General features: G+C 47.0%; 1 protein-coding gene across 3 annotated transcripts in view; it reads left to right on the forward strand.

Annotated features, from left to right (window-relative positions):
* Positions 1-3,545: 3,545 nt before the first annotated feature.
* The window catches only part of PPARD (peroxisome proliferator activated receptor delta), a 79,129-nt gene continuing 55,369 nt past the window's right edge, over positions 3,546-27,305 (forward strand). For 2 of the 3 annotated variants that reach the window (XM_081245672.1, XM_081245670.1), the window contains exons 1-2: positions 3,546-3,686; positions 7,302-7,386. The gene's annotated coding sequence lies outside the window, so the exon portion shown is untranslated. The remainder of the gene's footprint in view (positions 3,687-7,301; positions 7,387-27,305) is intronic. The other variant, XM_081245671.1, reaches the window with a different exon arrangement.

The following is a 27,305-nucleotide window of genomic DNA, read 5'->3' on the forward strand; positions in this document are numbered from 1 at the left end:
ACTCTGCAACTACTAAGTTTTAAACTAATATGAAATATATTAGATGTCACCTTAAAAATGTACAAGGAGCTGCATTAGTTCTTATATATTCTTTTAGGGGTAGTGGGGCAAAAATTTTGAGGACTACTAACTATGAGGTAGAATGAGGCCTGATTAGAGACATTCTTGGAAGCCAGGTAGTGTTTAAACTTGAGGTGGCAAGCCAATTCCTAAGTCTTGGTTTCCTCATCTGTCAATGGGGTCCATTCCAGGCTTTTTAACGTTCTATGATGGGACACAGGAGGTGTTGCTGGTTGCAGTGTGACAGTGAAAGGAAGATCACCCTGAATCCACATCAGACTGGTATGAGAAGCTGTCAGTCTGGTGGGACATTATCAGGGGCAGAAGAAGATATTTTGCTGTCTTTTTTTTTTTTTTTTTTTTTTTTTTTTGCGGTACGCGGGCCTCTCACTGTTGTGGCCTCTCCCGTTGTGGAGCACAGGCTCCGGACGTGCAGGCTCAGCGGCCATGGCTCACGGACCCAGCCGCTCCGTGGCATGTGGGATCTTCCTGGACTGGGGCATGAACCCGTGGACCCTGCATTGGCAGGCGGACTCTCAACCACTGTGCCACCAGGGAAGCCCTGCAGTCTTTTAATTCCAGGGTTAGAAAAGAACTCCTTTGTCCTTACAATCATCCTGGTCAAAGGAGAGTGTATCCAATCTCTGATGCCTTCAGAGATACCTATAAACTCTGGGGGCCATGTGGAAAATACAGCCACTGTGGCCCTAGGTCACCCCTGAGGGTTGGGGAGGTCAGGCAACTGGCTGGAATGTAAGTGGTTTGTTGCAAACTGTTGCCAGGATATGCAAGGCACCTCTTCCTCAAGACCAGTGTCTACCCAGGCCAAAGAGGTGCCAGCTGAAAGTTGCCTCTCGGGCCCATGCTGTAGGTGAGAGGGGGAGGAAGAGGAACGCTGAGGAGGCCGTTTTCAGGAAGCTAAGGAGGCCTCCACCTGCTGGCTGGAGCTTGAAATGGCTGTGGAGGAGACCGGATCTAATTCAAAGCAGGTCTAGCCTTATTCCACACTGTAAGTTATTGTTCAGTTACACTGTAATTGGGCATCCGAGCAGGTTTTGGTAGCTGAGCTCTCTGACTGATCTGAAAAGGGTTGCAGAGGCTTGGCAGGGACCCACTTTTCCCACTGTGAGCTGTGCCTGTGGGCAAATCTAGTCAAAATGAAGATTTGGGGAAGCTGTGTTAGTCTGTTTTAGATTCAAGTAACAGAAACTAACTGATTTAAGTTTAAAATATATGTATAGGGCTTCCCTGGTGGCACAGTGGTTGGGAGTCCGCCAGCCGATGCAGGGGACATGGGTTCATGCCCCGGTCCGGGAAGATCCCACATGCCACGGAGCGGCTAGGCCCGTGAGCCATGGCCGCTGAGCCTGCACGTCTGGAGCCTGTGCTCCACAACGGGAGAGGCCACAAGAGTGAGAGGCCCGCGTACCGCAAAAAAAAATAATAATAAATAAATAAAAATAAAATATATGTATATATTTTTATATAGCCTTTTTTTTAATAAGAGTGGCTTTTTAAAAAATTTGATTGATTGATTGATTGATTGATTGATTGCTGTGTTGGGTCTTCGTTTCTGTGCGAGGGCTTTCTCTAGTTGTGGCGAGCCGGGGCCACTCTTCATCGCGGTGCGCGGGCCTCTCACTATTGCGGCCTCTCTTCTTGCGGAGCACAGGCTCCAGACGTGCAGGCTCAGTAATTGTGGCTCACGGGGCCAGTTGCTCTGCGGCATGTGGGATCTTCCCAGACCAGGGCTCGAACCCGTGTCCCCTGCATTGGCAGGCAGATTCTCAACCACTGCACCACCAGGGAAGCCCTATATATCCTTTTAATATGAAAATGAAATGAGCTGAAAAATGTAGTATTTTAACAGTGCTTCCAGAATTTCTTTTAGGGAAGGAGCTGTCTTTATTAGGGGAAATGAGACTTTTAGGGGGGAGAAAGTGAAATCTCTAGGGCATGAGTGTTGGCAGGAACTCTAGCAATGAAGCGATGTGCCTGGAAAGCGGGAAGGATTTGTTTTCTCTCTGGAGAGAATGGGATAGAGGAGAGAATGGTGGGGCAAGGAGGAGAGGTAGTAATTTGGGAAAAGACCAGGCTCTAAGGAGTGAACAGCCAGTCAGAAAACCTCAACGCCGCCAGTGCAGAAAGGACTTTAAAAAAATGTCAGCTGTGTGAGTTTAAACTGTTTGCAGTGTATTACGTGACCCTTCCCCAGGGCCCAGAGCATCATAACATCTATACCCATGAATGTTTTGTGTGGGAAGAAGTGTGGGCAGTCCTCAGGAAGGGCTGAGTTTCATCTCTACATTTCTGAACTGTGTGACTGCGACAGCCTGGCAGAAGCTGGAGCCTGGAGGCGGAGAGATTTAGGAGAATATAAATCCCCGAGAAATTTGCAGAAATCTTAGGGATGGCTTTGACTTCCACAACCCATTCTTTCTTCCATCTCAGAGGCAAGGAGGTTGACATCTGAATTACAAAAGTACTGCGCAGGGAATTCCCTGTTGGTCCAGTGGTTAGGACTCTGCCACTGCAGGGGTTACGGTCCCTGGTAGGGGAATTAAGATCCCCACATGCTGCAGCAAAAAAAAAAAAAAAAAAAAAAAAAGTACTGCAGATTCATTTCAAAAAGTGGAAAAAAAGAAGCAGAAAGAAAAAAAAAAAGCACTCGTAGTTCTACTACCCAGATATCTAGGAGTGTGGGAGAGGGGGAGAGGTAATCTTTATTTTAAAGATGATGGAAAGGAGGAAGTTACCCATTGATCATACACCTATAGAGTCAAGTTTTGTTCATTGCCAGATGGCAAACCCATCTTCTCCCATACTGCCCCCCAGCTGCTGGGTAACTTTTTATGGTATATCTGAAGGTTGGGATAACATGTCCCCTCCAGGTCCTAAAGACCTGGGTTAAGAAGTGAGAACAGAATTTTCTACAACAGTAAGAAGGGTGCTCCCCATTTAGGTGGGCAAGTTTATTAGATAAATAGGAAGGTAGGTAAGAAATCCAGAACCATAAATTTCTAGTTGCAGAAGCCTCTTGAGGGAGCAAAACCCTTTTGTGAAAATTACAGGGAGCACAGTCTTCTCCAGTGGAATTTGGATATCCAGGTTCTAACCTCAGCATTGCTTCTCACTGCAAGTCACGCACCTTTTCTGGGACTGTTTCTTCACTGGAAGTTTGAGGAGACTGTACGAGATGATCTCTAAGTTCCCTTCCAGCTTTAAATTTTCTTTTGTGATTGATACTTGCCAGACTTGCTTTACTGGCCCTGGAGCTTCCTCCTCAGCTCCTCCTTGAGCTGCTGCGCCCTCGTCCCGCACCAGAGGGCGCTGCAGGCGGGCCCGGGGCAGCGTGCTGGTGGGCGGAGTGGCAGAATCAGGGGAGGCTCCAGGAGGCGTGGTGACTGGCCGCGGCCGGGGCGGAAGGGGGCGTGGAGAGAAGGGTGGGGAGGAGCTGCGCGGTGACGTCACCCTGGTGGGGCGGGGCCAGGCCGCGCAGCGTGTGACGCCGCGGCCGCCGCGGCCGCCGCGGATCTGGGGATTAATGGGAAAAGTTTTGGCAGGAGCCGGAGGATTCTACGGAGCCTGCGGGACGGCGGCGGTGGCGCCGAGGGCAGCCAGGACAGGTCAGTCCGGGTCCGGGGAAGCGGGTAGGCAAGCAGCGGAGGGAAGCAGCGGGCCCGGGCTGAGGCGGGCAACGCGGCTGGGGCGGAAGGCCCGGCGGGGAGTGGAGTGGGGAGAGTCGCAGGGGTCGGCGGACCGAGTGGCTGCCGCTTCCTGTCGCTCTGGCCCGGGCGGGTCGCGGTCGTCCGTTGCTCTCCTGGCACCCCGCCCCGCTTCCCCTGCTCCCCCAGCCTTTGGACGTCCATCAATATTTGAGCCCGAACCACGGGCCTCCCCCCAACCCCCAGACTCTGTGCCCCCTTTTGGGCCTCGTGTCTCCGTCTCCTCCCACTTCTGTGTTCTGAGAGCCCGATCTCAGGCTCTAGGTCCTCTCCCACTACCCACCCTTGCCTCTGATCTCTTCTTTCATATCTTCTCTGGTGTCCCCAAATTCATTGCCCTCTCTACCCAGGGTCTCCTTGGAGATCTTCTCTGTCCCCCTCGTTATCCTTGTCTCCTGTCTTCGTCCTCCCGTCCTTGCCCTGTGTCTTCTCTCTCTTTTCCCATCCCTGTCCTCTCCTTCCCCCGTTGCCTGGCCCCTCTCAGTATCACCCCTCCCCATCATCTTCCTCGCGGTGTTACCGGGCTTTTTCAGCCCGCGCCTGCAATCCCTGTCTACCTAAGCCCCTCCTACCCAGGTTCCCCCCAGAAGCCCTGTTTTTGCTCCACTCTCTGATTTCTTTCCAATCAGTCATGCCTTCTGCATTCCTGTCATCCACCTCCCCTTCCTTCCCAGTTCCTTGCCTCTGCTTCTGGGAGAAGCATTAGCTGCAGACACTACTTTGCTTTCCCATGACCCGCAGTTGAGATACCCGTGGAGTGGGCGTGTGGGTGTTCAGCCCCTGACTGAAGTAAGGCGCTGAATGTCTGAGGTAAATAGCAGGTAATGTTTGTGTGGGAGAATCTACTGGGGTGTTGCATCAGGGATGATGTCCAATTTGTAGACCATTCTTCCAATCTCAGCTTTAGTACTTCCCCTTTATGGGTCTGTTGACTTCCAGGAACCTTTGAGGAGAGACCAGCCGCTGAATTGGGTGTATGCCAGGGGTAGCTGGAGGCCTCATCCAACTCTTTTCCCCTTCCAGGAAACAGGGCTTTGTGGCTTTACACTCTGGATATACTGTACACCTTTAAACCATGATACCTCAGCCTATCTCTGCCCTGATTCCCACCCTCTACACTATGCCCTATCTCAGAGAGCTAAGAGAAGTCTCCAGAATCTATGCCCCAGAGAATGCCTGTGGTCCTCAACCTTTTCCTCTGTACTGGCTCCAGAACATTTTTTTTCCTGTTTGAGTTTTGAAATACATTGCCAGCCTGATAGCCCTGGGGCTGGCAGGTATCTGTCCTTTTTGTTATTGGTGACTCAAACCACCTGCTGATTTTTCCCTCACGCATCTCTGAATGTGTCTGGGGCTTCTGATGTCGATAACTGAGCAGGTTCTCTTGAAGGTTCTTCTCCCTCTGTTTTCCTTGGGAGCTTCATTTCCTGTGGCTCTAAGACAGAGAGGCTGACACTGAAGTCCTGTTCCCTTTGCCCAGGCGTAGCCAGTCAGTATCTGCCTGGACAGGTTGTGGGGCTGCATTAGGAAGATGGTGTCAGGAACTTGAGTTGCTTCCAGTCACAGAGATCATCCTCTCTGTGGCTAGAGAACCCACCACCTTCACGGTGCTTCTGGATCTTTAACCTTCTTGCCAGACTGAAAGTTCTTTACAGATGCGTTCAATTTGAGCTCCTTTATTTGAAGTTGGTCCCCTAGATCTTCAGGAAATAACATATCCTATGTTTCTGCCCAATCTGACTTTGGAGGATTCTGAAAGCGTGACCCACTCTCAGTTCAGAAATGAAGGCCTGTTGTTTTACTGGGCTCCAGGTTTCTAGGTCTCCTCTTTTGAGGATCATGCTCTCTGTCTTTGAGCCAGAATTGGACACAGAATTGGCAGCCTTCGGGAACTGTGGTGGAGAGCCAACTGAAACAGCCAGACCAGACTTTAAAGTTTTGGAACCCTCTTGTGCACAGACCCTTTTCTGTGAAAGCAGTAGGGTCGTGGATGGCTGAGCCAGTGCCCTCTCCATTAACCCTTTGGGCCCCCTCCTAAGCAGCACTTGGGCGGTGGGGGGGAGTAGGGCAGACTGGACTAAAAGGGGTTCCTTGTTCCAATGGAAAACATCCCTTTGGGGCTTTAATGGGTCATTCTGATGAAGTTGGGGTTGTGTATTTGGTGGTAATTTAGTCCAGCCTGTGGCTCCCCAGGACTTTACCTGACTCTTTGGAGCCGTTTGCTGCTCCTCTGTCTGCTTACCCATTGATAGTGCTCTCTACTGAGGCGGCAGGTGAGAAGGGCTTGAGAGGACGTCAGGCCCAGTCCTTGGGGAGCAGCTTGTGCACCAGAAGCTCTGGCCAGATAGCTTCTTGCAGTTTGTCCACCACGTCATCTTCCGCGTGGGTAGTCATGATCATCAGTTACCAAGTGCCCATTCGGTGACGTTTGCAGAGCTTGGGTCAGCCTGCCTCTCTTTTTCAAAGGGGTGGGCAGATAGGCCCCTGACATTATTCTGCAGATGGTGTAGCCCATTAACTCCTTAGTTTAATGAACCACTCGTTTGTTTGGCTGCCTTTCTCCTTGCTTTCCTCCTTCTTTGGTGTGTGCCTCCACCCACTCAGGAAGAATTGCCCTCACTCAGCCTTCCAGCCTCACCTGTGGTCCCTCAGACCCCATCCCCCAGGGCCTGGTGAGAGGACAGCCATTGTTGGGCGCTGGCCTGGGAAGCTGGTAGGCCTCTTCTTTGGATAGAATGCAGATGTCCTGGCTGTTGTGCACGCTGTCCTCAGGGCCCGTGGCTCCTGGCATGTCCTGGGGTGGCGCAGCTTCTCTCAGGAGGGGCTGGCCCTGTCGCTTCTAAAGGCTTCAGCTGCTTCAGCTGTATGGTCACCAAATACAGAGGCCCACCTCCTAGGGTGTTACCTGTGGACTGGGAAGCTAAACTACAGGCCCTCCTCTGTGCCTTCGGATCCAGAGGGAGGAGCTACTTGCAGCTGAGTTCCGTGGTGTCAGGAGAGCTAGGCACTTGCTTGAGCCTGGCAGGGAGGAAACGGCCCCTTGTATCAGGTTTCAGATACGTGGGTCTTCTTCCTTGGCATATGGTTCTTGGCCTTCACAGCTCAGAGGCTGGTGATTAGGGTGTGACTCCAGTGCCTTCTCCACCGGGCTTTGGTCAAAGAATCAAGCATGACTCAGGGCGTCTGCATTTAGGAGCTGCCACCTGTGTGGGGGGGTGTTGGGCTCCGGCTTCTTCTTCACCTTGCCAACTCTTCCTGCCCCACGCTGATAGAATCATCAAAGCCGGTGTCTGCTTACTTGGAAGTGAGCAGACTACTTCCAGGGTTGGGAAATATTTGCTGACTCAGGCTCAGAATCACAACATCTTGGGGGGCGGGGGTGAGGGACAGAGGAGGAGCCAGCTTGCCTTAGGAGCACTCTCTGAGCCCTGATGTTTAATTATAATGTATCAGAGCTGCTTTTCTGACCCCTGGTGCCTCTCAGCTAAAGATGTTGGCTTTCTTTTTATCCCGCAGCGTTGCGTGGTGTTTTGGGGTATGCACGTGGTACTCACGCAGTGGCTTCTGTTCACCAACAGATGAGGACAGATGCACCAAAGAGGTAATCCCATTTTCCTTACCCAGGGGCCTCTGACAACTGACGGACACATCTAAGATGAAATGGTTTCACTAGCACTGAGTCCCAGATCCCAGGAGCCTGTCACTGCATCTGGTACTTGCACATAGTGGGCACTTATTAAATAATTATTGATTCTATGGCTTATGTGGTTTTTTTTTGAGGAGCATTAAGATTTTCACCTTTACACCCACTGAAACATAGACTCCATAAGGGCGGGGGCTTATTTTGTTTCCTGTTGTGTCTAGGACAGTGTCTGGCACAGAGGAGATGCTAAGTATTTGTTGAATGAATAAATGTACAAACTTTCTTCTCTGCCCATATTATTTGGGTGCCAGGCCACAAAGATAGTGTCCATCTTTTTCTTTCATTTATGTAACAAACGTTTTTGAGTGCCTGCTATGTGCCAGGTACATTACTAGGCACTTGGAAAATGATGATAGTGAAAAACCAGATTCTGTCCCTGTCTCATGGGTCTGTAGTTTGCTGGCATGTATGAGAGAGAGCTGGGCATGATACACGGAATTGTTTCTTCCATCTCTGCTGGGATATCGGGTCCTCACGAGAGTCAGAACAATGCTCTGTGCTTTGCATTGCTGTTTCCCTGTTTGCTCTCAGGATGCCTGGCAGGTTTTGTAAACTCTCAGAAGGGGAGCTCCAGGGAATTTGATGTTCGTTGTCCCAACTATCTGGGAAGCCAGGCCATGGTGGGGTCCTTGCTGGGGGCTAGGGGAAACGTGGGCCCCTCTCTGATTTGTTTTAGTCTCTGAAGCTCAGTGGTTCTACTAGCTGTTTATGGACTTCACTTCCCTTTCTCTGCCTTTAACACCCCGTGAGTTTTCCTGTTGCCAAACAGGGTGCTGAGCCCATGTGTCTGTCAGTCTGCGGGGGTCGGGTTGTTTGTGGATCTTGCAGGAAGGCCTGAGGCGGGGGCCACTCCTGTTCTGAAGCCCATACCAAGTTCTTTCCTCTGAAGGAAATGTGAAGGCGGAAGAAGGAGGGTTTGGGAGGCTTCTGAGGTTCTCTGAGAGGAGACGAGAGAGAAGTTGCAGGAGTTTTCCCTGAGCAGGGAAAGCTGCTGCATTGACTCGATTCACTTTGTCGTTTGTTTGAGCAGCAGCTAGCCACAGTGGCACCTATTGTCCATGTCCAGGGTCGGTTGTCCTGTTCATCCCTTAGCTTTGAGCTCCCAGCCCCAGCTAGAAGTTTTCTTCCTTAGTTTCCACTGGCAAAGATGAGGCTATAGCTTTATCAGATTTTTTCAGTGTTAATCTCCAAAAACTGGTGTTGTCATCTTAGTCTTTCCCATCTGAGGCACTTTTGTGGGCCAGGTGCTGTGACAGATGGTTTCAGATGTAGTCCTTGGCTGTCCCCATGGCCCGTGAGTGGAACCTAGTTGGTGAGAGAAGATATATGCACAGAAAGATTTCTGAGACATTAGAGACTCAGTGGGTACTAAAAACATGGTGCTGTACAAGGATACTCATTTATGGGAGCAAGTCATCCCTGAGGATTGGCTTTGTTCCTGAAGAAACTGGGCGTCAGATTGGCCACCTTGAAAGAAAGCCTGGTTTATTTTGAAGTCAACTTTATGCTCTTAAAAACTGTTAAGGGGGCTTCCCTGGAGGCACAGTGGTTAAGCATCCGCCTGCCAATGCAGGGGACACGGGTTCAAGCCCTGGTCCGGGAAGATGCCACATGCCATGGAGCAACAAAGCAGGTGCGCCACAACTACTGAGCCTGTGCTCTAGAGCCCGAGAGCCACAACTACTGAGCCCACACGCCTAGAGCCCATGTTCTGCAACAAGAGAAGCCACCTCAATGAGAAGCCTACGCACCGCAACAAAGAGTAGCCCCCGCTCACCGCAAGTAGAGAAAGCCTGCATGCAGCAACGAAGACCCAACACAGCCAAAAATAAATTTTTTTTTTTTTTTTTTTTTTTTTTTGCGGTATGTGGGCCTCTCACTGTTGTGGCCTCTCCCGTTGCGGAGCACAGGCTCCGGAGGCACAGGCTCAGCGGCCATGGCTCACGGGCCCAGCCGCTCTGCGGCATGTGGGATCTTCCCAGACCAGGGCATGAACCCGTGTCCCCTGCATCGGCAGGCGGACTCTCAACCACTGCGCCACCAGGGAAGTCCCAAAAATAAATTTGTTTAAAAAAACTATTAAACAAAAAAATTAAGGACCTCAAGAACTTTTGTTTACTGTATTAGAAATTAAAACTGAGGCAGTTTTAAAAATTACAAATTTATGAATTCATTTGATATAATAATAAATCCATTACATTTATCATAAATGACATTTTTAATGAAAAATAGCTATTTTCCAAAACAAAAATGTTGAGAGGAGTGACATTGTTTTACATTTTTGCTAATGTCTGGTTTAATAGAAGAGAACTGGATTCTCATAACTGTTTCTTCTTTTTTAATTAATTAATTTATTTATTTCCTTTTGGTTAGGTTGGGTCTTTGTTGCTGCACACGGGCTTTCTCTGGTTCCAGTGAGCAGGGGCTACTCTTTGTTGCAGTGTGCGGGCTTCTCAATGCGGTGGCTTCTCTTGTTGCAGAGCACGGGCTCTAGGCACGTGGGCTTCAGTAGTTGTGGCGCAGGCTCAGTAGTTGTGGCTCGCAGGCTCTAGAGCGCAGGCTCAGTAGTTGTGGTGCACGGGCTTAGTTGCTCTGTGGCATGTGGGATCTTCCCAGACCAGGGAACGAACCTGTGTCCCCTGCATTGGCAGGCGGATTCTTAATCACTGTGCCACCAGGGAAGTCCCCTCATAACTGTTTCTGTGTTCAGTCTCTTTAAGTACATTGTTTTAGCTGAAGGATATGAAGAAAATCTGGCTGCACACAGATATGTAATTGAGAAGGAGAGGGATATTTTAATAGCTTTTGCAGATAATTGTGGATATTTTTCTTTGTTACTATACCAAAACTGGATGAGTGGTAGTTTCTTAAAGGTTAGTTGGAATGTGGAGTCTGAAATCTTATCAACAAACTTTTCATACTTTGCGACATATAATCCATTGGCCCATCTTGCACTTTGAATGGATCTTTTACTTTGAATTGGTCATTGAGAAATAATTGGTTTACTGAGTTATATAGATCTAAATGTTGACATGCTTCATTTTACAATGTCAGTAAATCATATTAAGACCACTGATCTCATCAGAAAAGCCTTCAAGTATTGGGAAGCTGTGAAGCTCACAGTGGTGGATACAAGTTTTCCATAATTTGAATTTTCTCTTGAAAGCTTGATTTTTATTGTTGGTAACATACTGTCAGTTTCTTTTCTTGAAGTGACAGTCTCACTTCATTCATTTTCAGGAGAAAGTTTGTCAAATACCCAATCTAAATAATCATAATTTATTTGTCTATTATTCTTTTCTTTCAAGTAAAAATGGCGTTTCATGAAAAAAATGGCTAGTTTAGCTTGCAACTCAAACAATTGCACAATTGCTTTTTCTTGAAACAATCATGGAACTCCTGTTTTGTTACATAGGATATTTAAAAGACATGTACTCCAGGGACTTCCCTGGTGGTCCAGTGCTTAAGACTCTGGGCTTCCACTGCAGGGGGCACAGGTTCAATCCCTGGTTGGAAAACTAAGATCCCACATGCTGTGTGGCGTGGCCTGAAAAATAAATAAATAAATAAAATAAAAATAAAAGACATGTACTCAAGGGTCATGATTTAATAAAGTTAGTTTTTATTGGCTCATCTAGAACATTATTAAGTGGAATTGTCACTTTATTATTTTTCATGATTCTGTGGGTTGACTGGGCTCAGCTGGGCAGTTCTCACTTGGGGTCTCATGTTGCTATAGTCAAGTAGAGGCCAGGGCAGGAGTCATCTGAAGGCTCAGCTGGGCTGGTTGTTCACACTGGCTCCCTCACATGGCTGGCACTGATGCTGGCTGTTGACTAGGGTGCCTACATGGGGCCTCTCCGTGTGCCTTGTGCCTCTCACAGCATGGCAGCTGTTCTGAGCAGAAATATCCCAAGAGTGAATGTGTTGAGAGACCCAGGCATATATAGCAAGGTTTCTTATGACCTAATCTTGGAAGTCACACAATGTCACTTTGTGTTTTCTTGGTCATAGGACCGGCTCAGATTCAGGAGAGGGCTACACAAGGGTATGAACAACAAGAGGCATGGTTCACTGGGAGGGAGAGAGGCCTCCTTGGAGACCAGCTACTACTTCTTTTTAGCATCCCTTATGTGAGGTAACCTGGCCTGTATATGAATACTTCCAGGAGAAGAGTGTTTTCTCACAATTTCCCTTCCTGGAAACCACTGTTAGGAAATTCCTGGTAGGTTGATAGAAGCCATTTAACGCCAGGTGAGGGAATTTGTACTCTGTGTTCTTTGGGCAGTGGATAGCCATTGATGGTTTTAGAGCAAGGAGTGATTATGTTAATAGTGCAAAAAGGTGGATTAAGTGGAGAAAGAATGAAGGTAGAGAGGTTAGGTAGGAGATTACTGCAGTAGTCTAAGTATGAGGAAATTCTTCCTCATATATAATCTGAGTTCCTCTGGTTGCTGTTAAAATTAATTGATTTTGAGCTGTCAGCCACACTGAGTAAGTACCCAGAGCATGGGTGGAGTAGCGCACACACGCACGCACGCACACACACACACACACACGCACGCATTATTTAGGGATGCTGATACACCAGAGGGCTCACAAAAATAAAAGGGCTCACAAAAATTAAAAGGCAACTAAATTTAGGTTTTATTGTCAAGACATATTAAAAAGTCAATCATAATTTATCAAATAAAAAGTAGGGGGGCTTCCCTGGTGGCGCAGTGGTTGAGAGTCTGCCTGCCGATGCAGGGGACACGGGTTCGTGCCCCGGTCCGGGAAGATCCCACATGCCGCAGAGCGGCTGGGCCTGTGAGCCATGGCCGCTGGGTCTGCACGTCCGGAGCCTGTGCTCCGCAACGGGAGAGGCCACAACAGTGAGAGGCCCGCGTACCGCAAAAAAAAAAAAAAAAGTAGGAAAAATAAAGCTTCATGTAACACCACTGACAGTGTTTCAAAAACACTTCAGTTTCAGTATCTTAGACCATGAGGAAGTGAGGAGAAGAGTGAGAAGAAAGAGGGGGACAAATGAGAGGATGGTGGGGAGAGGGATAAAGAGGAGGAAAGAAGGGGATCGAGGGGGAAGACAGGAAAAAGAGTGATGGAGGATGAGGCTGGAGGAGCTGCTTGAGACCCAACAAAGCCTCTGCTCTCCGTGGGTCTCCAGCCTTAGCGTGGGGCTGGCTGCTTCTGCGGTTCCCGGGGCCCTGGCTGCCGGGTTTTAGCACCTCATCGTCCTGCCTTGTCTCTGTGACTCTTTCTGTCTGAGAAGATGCCTGGGGAAGCGCAGGAGCTGCGTTGGTGTTGGGCAGACCTGGGTGTGACTCTTAGCGCTCAGTGAGTGGGGTAGTGACTTAGAGATCTAGGCACCTCGGTAATTGCTGGTTTCACGGAGCCGAGGCTCTGGGGGTGCCGAGCTCAGGAGGAAGTGCCTTCCTGCACTGGTTCCCTCCCTGGTTGACACCGGGCCATGGCACTGGAAGCCCAGCCTGAGCACGGGGAGCCTTCATCTGCTGCTCAACAGTTCCTGGGGTTCCAGGCAGTGCGTTGCCCTTCTTTTTCTTTCAAGTCCCACCTGCAAAGCCTGACTTCTCCCGGGCCTTGGCGTCATCTCAGCAGCTCTCCTGAGACCATTACTGAATTATCCCACGCAGCTTCGAAAGAGTTCTCCCATGGGGAGGATCCTGAAGGGAGAGGCTCCCAGGTGTTATGGGGAAACGACCTCATGTTTAAGTTCATTTCTATATTATTACATTGATAGGTACCTAAAACAGATTTTCGTTTCTTTCATTTGTAATCTGCTGTAACTCTTTGATCCTTGTCACTGCTTTTGGCACTTCCCTCATCCAAGAATTGTGACCTCAGCGGCGTGGAGTTTCTTGGTCACCGCTCTGATGGAAGTACAAGCCAGCTTTGCTCTCCCTGCTCCCAGCAGGAGCCAGGCAGGCTGCCCTGCAGACAGTCGTCTGCGGGCCCGCTCGCCTCATAGACAGGCTGTCCTTGAACTTGCCAGAACCCAGAGCTCACTGATCATCCTTTTTTCCAAACAAGCAGGCAACCCAGATGGGTTCTCAGAACCCTCCACCCCAGGCAGGTCTCATGGGAAAAAGCTTACCTGCCATCCCTGAACCCGAGCTTGTTCGTCTGACCCACACCATTTCTTTGCAGCTTCCCCTCCTTAAAAGCCTTCAGGACAGTCCAGAGTTCCTGCTGGGTTCCCCTTGACCCTCAGCATGTGCATCCTGGGATGGATTTCTGAGTGGTCCACTGGGGACATCAGGTTGGAGAAGAGAAAACTACCCTTCTCTTCTAAGGAGGCCCTCCAAGGACCAAAATGCTCAGTTGCATGAAAATAACTCCCCGCTCCCTAGTTACAGCAAAAGAAAGACTGGCCCAGGACCTTGCCAAGACTCCCGATCTGACTCTTCTTTCCAGTGGACCAGAGGTCTGAACTGTGTTTCTCCCAAACTCTTGGTGCCTGTCTTTCATGGTGGTAGACTGGGTAATGGCCCCCAAAGATACCCAGGCCATAATCCCTGGGCCCTGTGGATGCTGCCTTGTATGGCAAAATGGACTTTGCAGATGCAACTAAGTTAAGGAACTTGAGGTGGGGAGATTATCCTGGATTATCCTAGTGGGCCCTAAGTGCAATCACAATTGTCCTTTGAAGAGGGAGGCAAAGGGAGATCTGATACAGAAGAAGGCAGAGTGGCTACTGCAGCAAGGTCTGCTGGCTCTGAAGATGGGGGAAGAGGCCAAGGAATGCAAGAAATGCAGCTCTGTACGCTGGAAAAGGCAAAGAAACAAATGCTCCCCTAGAACCTCTGGAGGAAGTGCTGCCCTGCCAATACCTTGATTTTGGTCCAGTGAAACTAATTCTGGATTTTTCACCTTCAGAATTCTAAGAGAATAAATGTTTTGTTTTAAGCCACTAAGTTTGTGGTAATTTGTTACAGTGGCAACAGGAAACTACTACAGGGGTCATCCGTCTCCAAGCACAGGGGGTGACTTGGCTGATCCTTGTTCTTATTTTAAGGCAGTCTTAGAGCATCCTTTTCATAGCAGTTGGAGATTCTAGGTCCAGACTTTCTGCAAACTAATATTTAAGACAGTATGCTCTCTGGGGGAACCTTTTCGGGAGTTCTTGGGAGCAAAAGAGAAGGCCTCGGATAGCATCTGCTCCTTGCTTATGGAACTCCCCCACACCTTCACTCAGATGGTAATAGTTTCTTTCAGATTGTTGAGGATCCAGGATTAGCTTAAATCTGACTCCAATTCCATCTTTCTCTCCACTCTCCTTCCTTCCATTCATTCAGTGGGTATTTATTGGGTACCTCCTACATGCTAGGCTCTGTTCTAGGCACGAGGGATGTAGGAGTGAACAAAGCAGATAAACAGATTTCCTGCTCTCATGGTAGTTGTGCTGGGGAAAGGGGAGGGAGCCAGAATTAAGTAAATAGCATGTCAGATGGTGAGAAATGCTGTATGGAAAAATAAAGTAGGAAAGAGGTCGTGGCAGTTTTATTTATTTATTTATTTAGAAAAAATTTTATTTAGTTATTTTCATTTACTTTTGGCTGTGTTGGGTCTTCGTTGCTGCACGTGGGCTTTCTCTAGTTGTGGTGAGTGGGGGCTGCTCTTCGTTGCGGTGCGCGGGCTTCTCATTGTGGTGGCTTCTCTTGTGGCTCACAGGCTCTAGGCGCGCGGACTTCAGTAGTTGTGGCGCACGGGCTTAGTTGCTCCGCGGCACGTAGGATCTTCCTGGACCCGGCTTGAACCCGTGTCCCCTACATTGGCAGGCGGGTCCTTAACCACTGCGCCACCAGGGAAGTCCAGTGGCAGTTTTAAATAGAGGGCTTGAGGAAGGCTTCGCTGAGAAGGTTATATTTGAGCTGAAAGAGGAGAGTGAGCCACGTGTGGGAAGAATCTTAGAGGCAGAGGGAAAGCAAGTGCAAAGGCCCTGAGGCAGGAACGTGGCTGGTGTGTTGGAGGAAGAGTCAGGAAGTCAGGTGGCTGGAGCAGTGAGGGAGGAAGAGAATGGGAGATGAGCTCAGAAACATGATTGGGGGCCAGGTCGCCATTGACCCTGAAATACTGTAAAATCTCTCTACATGGCCCATCCTTCCTTCTTCCCTCCCTCCCTTGCTTCCTTTCTTCCTTCCTTCCTTCCCCTCTCCCTCCTTCCCTCCCTCCTCTCACCACCTTTCTGCCTTTATGTTTGTGTTCATCAGTTCCTTTCTGTAGAATGTTTGTTACATGGTACCTATGGGGTATCAGCAGATAAACATAGGCAGCTTAAAACATTAGAAGAGGGGGAAAAAATCACCCTCCTTTTTTTCATTATAAAAGCAGTTCCACTGTCAGTGCAGGTGTGGAGCTGTGTGCCTAGAAAGACAGCTCTGGGGTGGTTTCTGGGGGTCCTCACTTCCCTCCCCCTCCTCCTCAGCCCCATGAAGAGCTCAAGGCCTCGAGGCTGCCTCCGCCCACCGTCTACCCAGTGTGGAGCCCACCGTTGCCCACCTAAAATGCTTTCTTAACAGCCCCCTCGTCTCCCTGCCCTTCCCTGCCCAGAGCAGCACCACAGCCTGCCTTCATCCCTACACTCAGCCAGGTGCCGGGGGGCTGCCCGAGAAAGTAGGAGCACATGAACCGGTGCCACTGCACGTTCATGGCCGTCACCTAGACTCCCAGCATTCATAGGCACCCCACGTCCCTGAGCCACTGATTCTTTCGTTCCTGGGAGTGGCCATTCCAAACCTCAGGACTCTTCCTCTTCTAGGTCCTCACAGTGTGACTGGGATTTCTAAGAAACAGATTCCAAGAGGTCAAGTAAGTCCAGCTTGAAAAATCACTCTCCCTGGATAGTGACCCCATGACAGTTCAGGTGCTCTCGCAAGCTTCCAAAATGACACTTTGTCAGCTTCATTGTCATCTAGGGGCCAGGTACAGATTGTCTCCATGGATTAAATCCTCCATGCCTGTGTCTCCGATTTTATAGTTAGTCCTAGGTGACTCTGTCCAGAGCTTGTTTTAAATAATGGCACCAAATAGATTGTCATTGAAAACATGAAAAATCTTTGGTAATAAATAAAATGACCAATAATAATTTCGATCTCCCAAGTGAAAATCACTAGGTAAATAAATTCCCAAACTGCAGACTGCATCCAATCAACATTGTATTAATCTAGCCCTGCTTATATTCTATTATAGTGTGTGATTCCTGTGACCTCTTTTTGGCCTCTTAACACCCCAGTGTATTTACAGCACCTACTTACATTTTGCCTTTCATAATCCTTGCAGTGTGTCAGCTTTTAGAAAAATATTTTGTCTGTTTTCTAGCCCATTCCCTGATCCAGGTAGCATATCTGCACTCAGGCCCAGGCCTGCCTCTGTCCCCCGCAAGCCTAGGGTGGCCTCGTCCTCTGCACTACCAGGACCCTGTGTTTTGGACTCACTTTTCTATCTCCAGCCTGGCACCATGTAGATAACCACGGGGTACCTCTCACGAGCTGGTTCCAGCTCTCCTGAACCTTGCCTTCCTTTCTGCTTCCTGCTTCCGTCTTGAGAAAGAACCAGTCCATCTATCCTATGTTCTCTATGAGTCAGAGACCTTGCTGAGTCACAGGGGAGCAGCCTGCCTTGCACGGTCATGTCCTCAGTCCTGAGGGGTGTTCATTAGCCACCATCAAAGTTCTTCTCCCTAGAAACTGGCTCCTTGAGGGGCAAGCGCCTTGTGCAGAGAGGCTCACCAAGCACTTGTTGGAAGGAAGGGTGGCTAGATGGCCAGCCTAAGTGGCCCTCTTCCCACAGAGTGGCCCTGGCACTAGCCTACCCCAGAGCCGTCTGGGAAGTTGTTTCATGGGGAACAGTCAGAAAGCTGACGTGTTCCCTCTAGGACCCCTTCCCCAGTTGTTGCCCCTCCCTTTGGTTGAGGCTCAGTGGAGACAACTGAGATTTTTGGCTTTGGCAGTTTTTCTCAATTGCCTCCTTATCCTTGCTTCCTCCACTGGGGGTCTAGTAAGGCTCCCTTCTCACACTTCTGGCTTGGCACCTGCCGTGGTATCTTATGGTGGAGTTACTGCCTGCATGCTAGCCTCCGACATTGGACTGTGGCTTCTTCAGGAGCTGGGCTCACCTGTATCTAATCCCCTTTCCATCCCCAGCAGAAGTCAGTAGACACCAGTAGCTGAGTAGAATATGGCTCTCATGTGTTGAATGCACTGTGCTAATCACTTTACTGCATCACTTGGTTTAATCCACACACCCTGAGAGGTAGGAATCATAGTACCCCTTCCACAGATGAGAATGCTAAGGCTCAGACTGGTTAGGAAAGTTGCCTGAAGCTGCACAGCTAATAAGTGGCAGAGCTAAGATTTGAACCCAGGTGAGTGAAGCCCGCTCCTTTGATCTCCATTCAGCAGGGCCTCCCCACAAATGGGTGGCTGGCCAAATCCAATTCTTCCAGCTTCGAAAGTACCTGCTTGACTGGCCAGACTAATGTTGGCTTCAGAGAACACTCCCTGCTTTCAAGCACAGCGGAGTCTCTTGTTGGCCACTGGGCAGAAGCAAAGTGTTGGCAGGCTTTGGGACCCCCTGCAGAGCCTCATTCCAGGTCAGGGGGCAGAGGAGGCCCTGAGAATGACTGTGCTTAGTGGCTCCCTGGATCTGCTCCAAGGCAGTGAGCAAACCCCCTAGAACCATAAGAAATAACCAGCCAACTGGTGGGCCAGGCATGTAGGGTGGGAGGGACTTGTAGGAGCAGAAAACAATCACTGCTGCAAGTGATTAATCAGCCTGCTTCCAGCCTGGTGAAGGAAGAGGAGAAAGAGAAGATGGCCCAGGTGTGCACATATGGAGAGAAGGGGGGAAGGGAAATTGCCTTTATTCAGATTCTCCCTTGGGCCAGGCATTACCCCATGGAGGAGCTCACTTGCCCTCATACCAGCCTGCAAGATGTGGGTATTGGATGAGGAGGTATAGGATCAGAGTTGAACAATTTGCTCAAGTCACACAGCTGACAAATGACGGAGCTGGGGTTGAGCCCTTTGGAGCCCTTGTTCTTCTCAGTTCTGTGACTGTGCTCTCCCTGCTCATGTCCCCTTAGCCTGGGCTTTCCAGGCATGTACGAATGGGTGCAAGTAGGCATCCTCAGGCTGTGAGCAGAGGCAGTAGGAGAGTTGGGGCTCTTGGCACCTGTTCTGTACAGACGGGCCCTACCTAGACCAGCAGGACTTACTGTGCTGAAACCAGCAGTGACATTACATTTTTCTCCTTTCTTGTACCTTGTCATCCCTGGGTTATTTTTGGAGAGCTGTATTTATTTCTGCTCCCACTTCCTCACTGGAGGCAGGAGTTGGGGTGCAGAGAAGGTATTGGGAATCAGAAGAGGTAGGCATAAGGGACATCTCAGTGGGGGCCTTGCCTGGGCTCTGGGGGCGGTTAGGGCCTCTCCTCCGCCCAGCTATAGGCGCAGGGGCCCTGTGCCAGGATTGTGGAGATCTGGGAAACTGTTTTCTGGGATGTGGATCTGGCACTTGAGCACAAGAATTTCCCTGTGTGTGGTTTTTAATTTATTTTAAAATGTTTTAATTATATAAATAATAGTTATTCATTATAGACAATTGGAAAATACAGATAAGCACTGAGAAGAAAATAAGTCATACGTCCAAGCACCTGAGGTCAATTAATCCACGACAAAGGAGGCAAGAATGTACAGTGGAGCAAAGACAATCTCTTCAACAAGTAGTGTTGGGAAAACCGGACAGCCACATGTAAAACAATGAGATTAGAACATTCACTCACACCATATACAAAAATAAACTCAAAATGGTTTAAAGACCTAAATGTAAGACCTGAAATCGTAAAACTTATAGAAGAGAACATAGGCAGAATACACTTTGACATCAATCATACCAGTATGTTTTTGGAATAGTCTCCTAAGGCAAAAAGTAATAATAATAATAAAAGCAAGAATAAACAAACAGGGCCTAATTAAACAGCAGAGGAAGCCATCAACAAAACGAAAATATAACCTATGGAATGGGAGAAAATATTTGCAAATGATATGACTGACAAGGGTTAATACCCAGAATATATAAATAGCACATACACCTCAATATCAAAAAACAAACAACCCAATCAAAAAATGGGCAGAAGACCTGAATAGACATTTTTCTAAAGAAGACATACAGATGGCTAACAGGCACATGAGAAGGTGCTCAACATCGCTGATTATTAGAGAAATACAAATCAAACTACAATGAGATGTCACCTCACGCCTGTCAGAACGGCTATCATTAAAAAGTCTACAAGGGCCTCCCTGGTGGCGCAGTGGTTGGGAGTCCGCCTGCCGATGCAGGGGATACGGGTTCGTGCCCCGGTCCGGGAGGATCCCATATGCCGCGGAGCGGCTGGGCCCGTGAGCCATGGCCGCTGAGCCTGCGCATCCGGAGCCTGTGCTCCGCAACGGGAGAGGCCACAACAGTGAGAGGCCCGCGTACCGCAAAAAAAAAAAAAAAAAAAAAAAGTCTACAAATAACAAATGTTGGAGAGGAGGTGGAGAAAAGGGAATCTTCCTACACTGTTGGCGGGAGTGCGAGTGTAAATTGGAACAGCCACTGTGGAAACAGTATGGAGGTTCCTCAAAAAACTAAAAATAGAACTACCACATGATCCAGCAATTCCACTCCTGGGAATATATCCAGAAAAGACAAAAGCACTTATTCAAAAAGATACATGCACCTCAATATTCATAGCAGCATTGTTTACAATAGCCAAAACATGGAAGTGCCCATCAGCAGACAAATGGATTAAGAAGAATGGTATACATTTACAATGGAATATTACCCAGCCATAAAAAAGAATGAAATTCTTCGATTTGGAGCAATGTGGATGGACCTAGAGAATCTTATGCTTCGTGAAATAAGTCAGACAGAGAAAGACAGATACTGTGGGACATAACTTATGTTTGGAATCTGAAAATAATAAAAATGAATGTATATGCAGAAAAGAAACAGACTCACAGATATAGAAGACAAATTTGTAGTTACCAAAGGGAGGAAGAAAGGACAAATCAGGGGTATGAGACTAAAAGATACAAACTACTGTGTATAAAATAGATAAGCAACAAGGGTATATTGTATAGCATGGGGAATTATAGCCATTATCTTATAATAAATTATAATGAAATATAATCTGTAAAAATACTGAATCACTGTGCTGTACACATGAAACTAGTATACTACTGTAAATCAACTATACTTCAATTTAAAAAATAAATTTTAAAAGTCATACATAGGGGGCTTCCCTGGTGGCACAGTGGTTGAGAGTCCGCCTGCTGATGCAGGGGACACGGGTTCGTGCCCCGGTCTGGGAAGATCCCACATGTCGCGGAGTGGCTGGGCCCGTGAGCCATGGCCGCTGAGCCTGCACGTCCGGAGCCTGTGCTCCGCAACGGGAGAGGCCACAACAGTGAGAGGCCCGCGTACCGCAAAAAAAAAAAAAAAAAGTCATACATAGGGAATTCCCTGGCAGTCCAGTGGTTAGGACTCGGCGCTTTCACTGCCATGGCGTGGGCTCAATCCCTGGTCGGGAAACTAAGATCCTGCAAGCCACATGGCATGGCCAAAAACAACAACAAAAAATCATACGTAATCAATGCCATCTATAAGCGACTGCTATAAATTTTGAGCTGTGTTCATTCATTCATTTATCTATCAATTAATTGATTATTATTTTTGGGTGAAGAATGTGGATAACGATCTCACAAGCCAAGGACTGTGTTCTTTTAGATTTTACTATGACTGTGTATACCTATTCTGTTTTCTTTCAAAAATGATATGTTTTTTAGTTTTGTGACCTGCCTTTCCCATTTTTCAGGTGGTTTCATTATGTCTCTGTTTACTCTCTGACCTTCCTTGCCTTTTGTGAGTGAGCAAAGAAAGGCATTTTGCCCAAAGGGAGGCATTTGGGAAGAGCCATCTGGTTATTTCTTGGTGTAGTTGCTTAAAGTGTGGACGGTAGAGAGGTGCGTGAAGTGTGTGTCTGCCTCTCCTCATCCATGTTTCTCGCTACCTGTCTTCCATCTGCTCTCCCTACCCACCCCTCTGCCTTTTTTTTCCTTCCATACAAACCCAGGAAAGGATACTGCCTCCAGTCTGAAGGTTTCTTTTCATGGCTTTTAGAGACAAACCTCTCAGGAGCTCAGAAAAAAAGGTACACAGAGTGGAGACGGGAAAGGTCGTGCCTAAGCTGGGGTGCAGTCTTGGGAAGAGTGACCAAGAGGAGGGCCCAGGTCCCTGGCTCTGTCTTGAAGCAGTGAGAAGAAACTGGGTGTTAGGTTTGGGGGGGATAGCAGGTGGCTGTGGGGGCTTCTTGCAGAGACAGCGACCAAGATGACCAGGAGGAGGCCTGGAGATTATATAAGGGGCCCGGATGTAGGCCGGAAATAGGGGACAAGAAATTGTGTCTTGACAAGACACTCCTCCACCCAGGCCCTGCTCTTTCCATGAACCTCTGCTGGTCTGCTTTCCCTACCTGGCCATGGCCAGGCCAGGTGGTTTGACAGGTCTGGCAGACCCGGCCACCATGCCCTACTGACACCTCTGTGCCAGCAGCTGCTCCATGGCCCCTCCCTGGCCAGTAGGTAGGGATCTGAGCATGTAGTCAGGCATGGGGAAGATGTTCCCAGCATCGTCAGAATTGGCAGCTCAGATTCCATTCTAGAAAAACAGCTCAGAGCCAGGGAGAAATTGGAAGCTGGGGTGGTCTGGGAGGAACAAGCGATGCCTCCCCTTTACTTCTTACCGAATAAAATGGGGTCTCTGGCCGTAGGTGAGGAGAAGGCCTCTGAGCCCTGAGGATGAGTGAAACTTGGCATCTCAGCTTTTTTCTGGGCTACTCTGGTCTGCACGCAGGCTGGTGTTTCATGGCGGGGTCAGGAATTCATGCTTATGAACAGGATGATTTCCATAAGCTGTGTGTTCTTCAGTGGATCATACTTGTTTTCCTGTGGATCCCAGTCCTGGTGAGACCCGGCAGCCACCCGCTGGGCTGCAGAGCAGGGTAGCTTCCTGTGGGGCCCCTCGAAGCCTGCACCTCTCCTCTCCCTTCCTCCACTCCTGAGCTATAATTAAGTTCCTATATGAAACCGTATCCCTCAGCTGACACACACTTGTAACCGCAGTCCTGGTCACTGGGCAGCTCCTCTGGGGTGACTCCACGGTCTGGTGTCTCAGCCTCCCGACAGTCTTGGGTAGGTCTGAGTAGGTGGTGGGAACCCACCAGGAGAGGCGTGGGTCCAGTGAGGCAGGAGCAGGCCTTGCCCAAGAGGCAGAAAGTGGAGAGTCAAGGGGGAGATGAAGGGCTTGTGAGCAGCCAGAGTGCAGGGCACACAGAGGTGGAGGCCAGGACAGGCAGCCTTGCGGGGCAGGAGGGCATGGACAGGGCCAAGGTTCTGAGTCACCGAGCCACGAGGCAGAACGTGATCAATCTCTTTTATTTTATACTCCGCATATTTCTGTAGTATTGTAAAATTGAGATATACTTCCCATAATGTAAAATTCACCACTTTAAAGTATACACTTTAGTGGTTTTTGTAGATGTACTGTGTTGTACAATCATTGCCACTATCTAATTCCATAACATTTCCATCACCCCCAAAGAAACCCTGTACCTATCAGTACTTAGTCCTAATACCATCTTCCCCTCATTGATTCCCTGGCAACCACTAATCTACTATCCTTCTCTGGGGATTTCCCTATTTTGGACATTTCCTATAAATGGAATCATACAATATGTGGTCTTTTGTATCTGGCTTCTTTCACTTAACATAATGTTTTCAAGGTTCATCCATGCTGTAACATGTAGTGGTATTTCATTCCTTTTTATGGCTGAATAATATTCCTTTGTATCATTTGGGTTGTTTCCATTTTTTTGGCTTCTATGGACACTTATTTACAGACTTTTGTGTAGACATATGCTTTAAGTTCTTTTGGGATTATACATAGGAGTAGAATTGCAGGGTCATGGTAACTTTCTGTTTAATATTTTGAGGAACTACCAAACTGTTTTCCAAAGTGCCTGCATCATGCCCTCGCTCACTTATTGTTTGTTTGTTTGTTTGTTTATTATATTTATTGGCTATTTATTTATTTTTAATTATAAAACATATAACATAAAATTTGCCATTTTAACCATTTTTTAAATGTACATTTCAGTGGCATTAAGTACCCTCACATTGTTGTACAGCCATCACCACATCCATCTCCAGAATGTTTTTTCATCTTGCAAAACTGGGAACTCCCTGGCGGTCCAGTGGTTAGGACTCTGTGCTTTCAATGCCAGGGGCCCAGGTTCAGTCCCTGGTTGGGGAACTAAGATCCTGCAAGCCACGTGGCACAGCCAAAAAAGGAAGAGAAAAAAAAAAAAGACCATCTTGCAAAAATGAAACCGTACCCATGCTTGCTTCAGCAGCAGATACACTAAAATTGGAATACAGAGAAGATTAGCATGACCCCTGCGGAAGGATGACACGCAAATCCATGAAGCGTTCCATATTTTTAAGATGATACAAATGGAGACATATTACCATGTTCTTGGATTGGAAGAATCAACATTGTGAAAATGACTATACTACCCAAAGCAATCTACAGATTCAATGCAATCCCTATCAAACTACCAATGGCATTTTTCACAGAACTAGAACAAAAAATTTCAGAATTTGTATGGAAATTTATCTTTGATAAAGGAGGCAAGAATATACAGTGGAGGAAGGACAGCCTCTTCAGTAAGTGGTGCTGGGAAAATTGGACAGCTATATGCAAAAGAATGAAATAACACACTCGCTAACACCATACCCAAACATAAACTGGAAATGGATTAAAGACCTAAATGTAAGGCCAGACACTATAAAACTCTTAGAGGAAAGCATAGGCAGAACACTGTATGACATAAATCACAGCAAGATCCTTTTTGACCCACCTCCTAGAGAAATGGAAATAAAAACAAAAATAAACAAATGGGACCTAATGAAACTTAAACGCTTTTGCACAGCAAAGGAAACCATAAACAAGACGAGAGGACAGCCCTCAGAATGGGAGAAAATATTTGCAAACGAAGCAACTGGCAGGGGATTGGTCTCCAAAATATACAAGCAGCTCATGCAGCTCAATATCAAAAAAACAAACAACCCAATCCAAAGATGGGCAGGGGACCTGGATAGACATTTCTCCAAAGAAGATATACAGATTGCCAGCAAACACATGAGGGGATGCTCGACATCACTGATCATTGGAGAGATGCAAATCGCAAATCAAAACTACAATGAGGTGTCACACCTCACACCGGTCAGAATGGCCATCATCAAAAAATCTGCAAACGATAAAAGCTAGAGAGGATGTGGAGAAAAGGGAACCCTCTTGCATTGTTGGTGGGAATGTAAATTGATGTGGCCACTATGGAGAACAGTGTAGAGGTTCCTTAAAAATCTAAGAATAGAACTACCATATGACCCAGCAACCCCACTACTGGGCATATACCCTGAGAAAACCATAATTCAGAAAGAGTCATGTACCACAGTGTTCATTGCAGCACTATTTACGGTGGCAGGGACATAGAAGCAACCTAAGTGTCCATCAACAGATGAATGGATGAAGAAGATGTGGCACATATGTACAACGGAATATTACTCAGCCTTAAAAAGAAACGAAATTGAGTTATTTGTAGTGAGGTGGATGGACCTAGAGTCTGTCATACAGAGTGAAGTAAGTCAGAAAGAGAAAAACAAATACCGTATGCTAAAGCATATATATGGAATCTAAAAAAAAAATTGGTTCTGAAGAACCTAGGGGCAGGACAGGAATAAAGACGCAGACGTAGAGAATGGACTTGAGGACACAGGGAGGGGGAAGGGTAAGCTGGGACGAAGTGAGAGAGTGGCATTGACATATATACTCTACCAAATGTAAAGTAGATAGCTAATGGGAAGCAGCCACATAGCACAGGGAGATCAGCTTGGTGCTTTGTGACCACCTAGAGGGGTGGGATAGGGAGGGTGGGAGGGAGATGCAAGAGGGAGGGGATATAGGGATATATGTATACATACAGCTGATTCACTTTATTACACAGCAGAAACTAACACACCATTGTAAAGCAATTATACTCCAACAAAGATTTTTTTAAAATAACAAAAAAAAAATAAAGTTACTTAGGTCAGTTCCTTATACCTTTAACTACTTCAGTGAAGTGGTTCAATATATTTGTTGTACACAATTGATTCTTTTATCATATTCTATTTTTAATCCTGGGATTCCCATAGGGCCATTTAGAAAAAATTATACATTAAGGTTTACTCTTTGTGTTGTACATTTAAATGGGGTTTAAAAAAGGCATAATGCCATGGGTTCAGAGTTATAGTTTCATACATTTAGTTCCATTACCTTAAAAATTCCCTTGTGCTTCAATTATTCAACACCCCCCCCACCCCCCATTTCTAGTTTTGCCTTTTTCAGAATGTCATATAATTGGAATCATACAATGTGTAGCCTTTGCGGACGAAATTCCTTAACAGCGATATGCATTTAAGATTCTTCCATGTCTCTTCATGGCTGACAGCTCATTTTAAAAAAATTACTGAACAATATTCTTTTGTGGGTATGTGCCACATTTTGTGTATCCATTTACCTCTTAAGGATATCTTGGTTGCTTCCTGTTTTGGGCCGTTGTGAATGGAGCTGCAATGAACATTCACAAGAAGGTTTTTATCTGGACATAAGTTTTCAAGTCTAGGTAAACCTAGATAGACACACGACTGTGGATCATATGATAAGACGATTTTTAATTTTGTAAGAAACTGACAGGCTGTCTTCCTAAGTGGCTGTGTCATCTGCATTTTTACCAGAAAGGAGTAAGAGTTCCTGTTGTTCCACATCTCACCAGCATTTGGCTGTTAATGTTTTGTGTTTTAGACATTCTAAATATATGTTTAGTAGTATCTTGCTGTTGTCTTGGTTTGCAGTTCCCTGATGACAGGTGATGTTGAGCATTTTCTCGTATGATTATTTGGCATACGTAAATCTTTGGTCTGTTCAGATCTTACGCTCATTTTTCAAGTGGCTTATATATTTTATTATTGTTCAGTTTTAAATATTCTTTGTGTATTTTTGATATAAATCCTTAGTCAGATATGTATTTTGCAGATGTTTCTACCAGTCTGTGGCTTACCTTTTCATTCTCTTAACTGAGCCTTTTACAGAGCAGAAGTTTTTTTAATTTAGTAAAGTCTAGTTCATCAAATTATTTTCATGGATTGTGCTCTTGATATTATATTTAAAATCTCGTCACCTCACCCCAGGAGATGGTGATTTTCTCCTGTTTTATATTTAAGTTTATGTTACATTTTAAGTTGACTTTTGCATAAGGTCTAGGCTTTTATATGTATATATGTATACATATATGTATGTATGTGTGTATGTGTGTGTGTGTGTGTGTGTGTGTGTGTGTGTGTGTGTGTGTGTATATATATAGTTCCAGGCACCATTTGTTGAAAAGACTATTTTGTCCATTGAATTGACTTTGCTTCTTTCTCAAAAGAACTGTTGACTGTGTTAGTATTGGTCTATTTCAGGACTTCTTACATTGTTACATTGATATATGTATCTGTTCTTTGCCAACACCACACTGTCTTGATTTCTATATTGTAATAAATATTGAAATCACAAAAAAAAGGGAAAAAAAAGAAATTCTGTACCCTATTAATAATTCTCCATTCCCCACCACCCCCCAGGCTTCTGGCAACCACCATTCTACCTTCTGTCTCTATG

The sequence above is a fragment of the Mesoplodon bidens genome (genome assembly GCF_964165515.1).
Source record: "Mesoplodon bidens genome assembly, chromosome: 10".
Taxonomy (NCBI): domain Eukaryota; kingdom Metazoa; phylum Chordata; class Mammalia; order Artiodactyla; family Ziphiidae; genus Mesoplodon; species Mesoplodon bidens.